The sequence below is a fragment of the Cucumis melo genome, chromosome 5 (genome assembly GCF_025177605.1).
Source record: "Cucumis melo cultivar AY chromosome 5, USDA_Cmelo_AY_1.0, whole genome shotgun sequence".
NCBI classification, from domain to species: Eukaryota; Viridiplantae; Streptophyta; class Magnoliopsida; order Cucurbitales; family Cucurbitaceae; genus Cucumis; species Cucumis melo.
The window spans coordinates 30,321,614-30,327,216 of record NC_066861.1 but is presented as its reverse complement, the minus strand read 5'-3'; positions in this window follow the sequence as shown (position 1 = coordinate 30,327,216).

Genomic DNA, 5,603 nt, shown 5'->3' with positions numbered 1-5,603 from the left:
AAACCCTAAACCCTAAACCCTAAACCCTAAACCCTAAACCCTAAACCCTAAACCCTAAACCCTAAACCCTAAACCCTAAACCCTAAACCCTAAACCCTAAACCCTAAACCCTAAACCCTAAACCCTAAACCCTAAACCCTAAACCCTAAACCCTAAACCCTAAACCCTAAACCCTAAACCCTAAACCCTAAACCCTAAACCCTAAACCCTAAACCCTAAACCCTAAACCCTAAACCCTAAACCCTAAACCCTAAACCCTAAACCCTAAACCCTAAACCCTAAACCCTAAACCCTAAACCCTAAACCCTAAACCCTAAACCCTAAACCCTAAACCCTAAACCCTAAACCCTAAACCCTAAACCCTAAACCCTAAACCCTAAACCCTAAACCCTAAACCCTAAACCCTAAACCCTAAACCCTAAACCCTAAACCCTAAACCCTAAACCCTAAACCCTAAACCCTAAACCCTAAACCCTAAACCCTAAACCCTAAACCCTAAACCCTAAACCCTAAACCCTAAACCCTAAACCCTAAACCCTAAACCCTAAACCCTAAACCCTAAACCCTAAACCCTAAACCCTAAACCCTAAACCCTAAACCCTAAACCCTAAACCCTAAACCCTAAACCCTAAACCCTAAACCCTAAACCCTAAACCCTAAACCCTAAACCCTAAACCCTAAACCCTAAACCCTAAACCCTAAACCCTAAACCCTAAACCCTAAACCCTAAACCCTAAACCCTAAACCCTAAACCCTAAACCCTAAACCCTAAACCCTAAACCCTAAACCCTAAACCCTAAACCCTAAACCCTAAACCCTAAACCCTAAACCCTAAACCCTAAACCCTAAACCCTAAACCCTAAACCCTAAACCCTAAACCCTAAACCCTAAACCCTAAACCCTAAACCCTAAACCCTAAACCCTAAACCCTAAACCCTAAACCCTAAACCCTAAACCCTAAACCCTAAACCCTAAACCCTAAACCCTAAACCCTAAACCCTAAACCCTAAACCCTAAACCCTAAACCCTAAACCCTAAACCCTAAACCCTAAACCCTAAACCCTAAACCCTAAACCCTAAACCCTAAACCCTAAACCCTAAACCCTAAACCCTAAACCCTAAACCCTAAACCCTAAACCCTAAACCCTAAACCCTAAACCCTAAACCCTAAACCCTAAACCCTAAACCCTAAACCCTAAACCCTAAACCCTAAACCCTAAACCCTAAACCCTAAACCCTAAACCCTAAACCCTAAACCCTAAACCCTAAACCCTAAACCCTAAACCCTAAACCCTAAACCCTAAACCCTAAACCCTAAACCCTAAACCCTAAACCCTAAACCCTAAACCCTAAACCCTAAACCCTAAACCCTAAACCCTAAACCCTAAACCCTAAACCCTAAACCCTAAACCCTAAACCCTAAACCCTAAACCCTAAACCCTAAACCCTAAACCCTAAACCCTAAACCCTAAACCCTAAACCCTAAACCCTAAACCCTAAACCCTAAACCCTAAACCCTAAACCCTAAACCCTAAACCCTAAACCCTAAACCCTAAACCCTAAACCCTAAACCCTAAACCCTAAACCCTAAACCCTAAACCCTAAACCCTAAACCCTAAACCCTAAACCCTAAACCCTAAACCCTAAACCCTAAACCCTAAACCCTAAACCCTAAACCCTAAACCCTAAACCCTAAACCCTAAACCCTAAACCCTAAACCCTAAACCCTAAACCCTAAACCCTAAACCCTAAACCCTAAACCCTAAACCCTAAACCCTAAACCCTAAACCCTAAACCCTAAACCCTAAACCCTAAACCCTAAACCCTAAACCCTAAACCCTAAACCCTAAACCCTAAACCCTAAACCCTAAACCCTAAACCCTAAACCCTAAACCCTAAACCCTAAACCCTAAACCCTAAACCCTAAACCCTAAACCCTAAACCCTAAACCCTAAACCCTAAACCCTAAACCCTAAACCCTAAACCCTAAACCCTAAACCCTAAACCCTAAACCCTAAACCCTAAACCCTAAACCCTAAACCCTAAACCCTAAACCCTAAACCCTAAACCCTAAACCCTAAACCCTAAACCCTAAACCCTAAACCCTAAACCCTAAACCCTAAACCCTAAACCCTAAACCCTAAACCCTAAACCCTAAACCCTAAACCCTAAACCCTAAACCCTAAACCCTAAACCCTAAACCCTAAACCCTAAACCCTAAACCCTAAACCCTAAACCCTAAACCCTAAACCCTAAACCCTAAACCCTAAACCCTAAACCCTAAACCCTAAACCCTAAACCCTAAACCCTAAACCCTAAACCCTAAACCCTAAACCCTAAACCCTAAACCCTAAACCCTAAACCCTAAACCCTAAACCCTAAACCCTAAACCCTAAACCCTAAACCCTAAACCCTAAACCCTAAACCCTAAACCCTAAACCCTAAACCCTAAACCCTAAACCCTAAACCCTAAACCCTAAACCCTAAACCCTAAACCCTAAACCCTAAACCCTAAACCCTAAACCCTAAACCCTAAACCCTAAACCCTAAACCCTAAACCCTAAACCCTAAACCCTAAACCCTAAACCCTAAACCCTAAACCCTAAACCCTAAACCCTAAACCCTAAACCCTAAACCCTAAACCCTAAACCCTAAACCCTAAACCCTAAACCCTAAACCCTAAACCCTAAACCCTAAACCCTAAACCCTAAACCCTAAACCCTAAACCCTAAACCCTAAACCCTAAACCCTAAACCCTAAACCCTAAACCCTAAACCCTAAACCCTAAACCCTAAACCCTAAACCCTAAACCCTAAACCCTAAACCCTAAACCCTAAACCCTAAACCCTAAACCCTAAACCCTAAACCCTAAACCCTAAACCCTAAACCCTAAACCCTAAACCCTAAACCCTAAACCCTAAACCCTAAACCCTAAACCCTAAACCCTAAACCCTAAACCCTAAACCCTAAACCCTAAACCCTAAACCCTAAACCCTAAACCCTAAACCCTAAACCCTAAACCCTAAACCCTAAACCCTAAACCCTAAACCCTAAACCCTAAACCCTAAACCCTAAACCCTAAACCCTAAACCCTAAACCCTAAACCCTAAACCCTAAACCCTAAACCCTAAACCCTAAACCCTAAACCCTAAACCCTAAACCCTAAACCCTAAACCCTAAACCCTAAACCCTAAACCCTAAACCCTAAACCCTAAACCCTAAACCCTAAACCCTAAACCCTAAACCCTAAACCCTAAACCCTAAACCCTAAACCCTAAACCCTAAACCCTAAACCCTAAACCCTAAACCCTAAACCCTAAACCCTAAACCCTAAACCCTAAACCCTAAACCCTAAACCCTAAACCCTAAACCCTAAACCCTAAACCCTAAACCCTAAACCCTAAACCCTAAACCCTAAACCCTAAACCCTAAACCCTAAACCCTAAACCCTAAACCCTAAACCCTAAACCCTAAACCCTAAACCCTAAACCCTAAACCCTAAACCCTAAACCCTAAACCCTAAACCCTAAACCCTAAACCCTAAACCCTAAACCCTAAACCCTAAACCCTAAACCCTAAACCCTAAACCCTAAACCCTAAACCCTAAACCCTAAACCCTAAACCCTAAACCCTAAACCCTAAACCCTAAACCCTAAACCCTAAACCCTAAACCCTAAACCCTAAACCCTAAACCCTAAACCCTAAACCCTAAACCCTAAACCCTAAACCCTAAACCCTAAACCCTAAACCCTAAACCCTAAACCCTAAACCCTAAACCCTAAACCCTAAACCCTAAACCCTAAACCCTAAACCCTAAACCCTAAACCCTAAACCCTAAACCCTAAACCCTAAACCCTAAACCCTAAACCCTAAACCCTAAACCCTAAACCCTAAACCCTAAACCCTAAACCCTAAACCCTAAACCCTAAACCCTAAACCCTAAACCCTAAACCCTAAACCCTAAACCCTAAACCCTAAACCCTAAACCCTAAACCCTAAACCCTAAACCCTAAACCCTAAACCCTAAACCCTAAACCCTAAACCCTAAACCCTAAACCCTAAACCCTAAACCCTAAACCCTAAACCCTAAACCCTAAACCCTAAACCCTAAACCCTAAACCCTAAACCCTAAACCCTAAACCCTAAACCCTAAACCCTAAACCCTAAACCCTAAACCCTAAACCCTAAACCCTAAACCCTAAACCCTAAACCCTAAACCCTAAACCCTAAACCCTAAACCCTAAACCCTAAACCCTAAACCCTAAACCCTAAACCCTAAACCCTAAACCCTAAACCCTAAACCCTAAACCCTAAACCCTAAACCCTAAACCCTAAACCCTAAACCCTAAACCCTAAACCCTAAACCCTAAACCCTAAACCCTAAACCCTAAACCCTAAACCCTAAACCCTAAACCCTAAACCCTAAACCCTAAACCCTAAACCCTAAACCCTAAACCCTAAACCCTAAACCCTAAACCCTAAACCCTAAACCCTAAACCCTAAACCCTAAACCCTAAACCCTAAACCCTAAACCCTAAACCCTAAACCCTAAACCCTAAACCCTAAACCCTAAACCCTAAACCCTAAACCCTAAACCCTAAACCCTAAACCCTAAACCCTAAACCCTAAACCCTAAACCCTAAACCCTAAACCCTAAACCCTAAACCCTAAACCCTAAACCCTAAACCCTAAACCCTAAACCCTAAACCCTAAACCCTAAACCCTAAACCCTAAACCCTAAACCCTAAACCCTAAACCCTAAACCCTAAACCCTAAACCCTAAACCCTAAACCCTAAACCCTAAACCCTAAACCCTAAACCCTAAACCCTAAACCCTAAACCCTAAACCCTAAACCCTAAACCCTAAACCCTAAACCCTAAACCCTAAACCCTAAACCCTAAACCCTAAACCCTAAACCCTAAACCCTAAACCCTAAACCCTAAACCCTAAACCCTAAACCCTAAACCCTAAACCCTAAACCCTAAACCCTAAACCCTAAACCCTAAACCCTAAACCCTAAACCCTAAACCCTAAACCCTAAACCCTAAACCCTAAACCCTAAACCCTAAACCCTAAACCCTAAACCCTAAACCCTAAACCCTAAACCCTAAACCCTAAACCCTAAACCCTAAACCCTAAACCCTAAACCCTAAACCCTAAACCCTAAACCCTAAACCCTAAACCCTAAACCCTAAACCCTAAACCCTAAACCCTAAACCCTAAACCCTAAACCCTAAACCCTAAACCCTAAACCCTAAACCCTAAACCCTAAACCCTAAACCCTAAACCCTAAACCCTAAACCCTAAACCCTAAACCCTAAACCCTAAACCCTAAACCCTAAACCCTAAACCCTAAACCCTAAACCCTAAACCCTAAACCCTAAACCCTAAACCCTAAACCCTAAACCCTAAACCCTAAACCCTAAACCCTAAACCCTAAACCCTAAACCCTAAACCCTAAACCCTAAACCCTAAACCCTAAACCCTAAACCCTAAACCCTAAACCCTAAACCCTAAACCCTAAACCCTAAACCCTAAACCCTAAACCCTAAACCCTAAACCCTAAACCCTAAACCCTAAACCCTAAACCCTAAACCCTAAA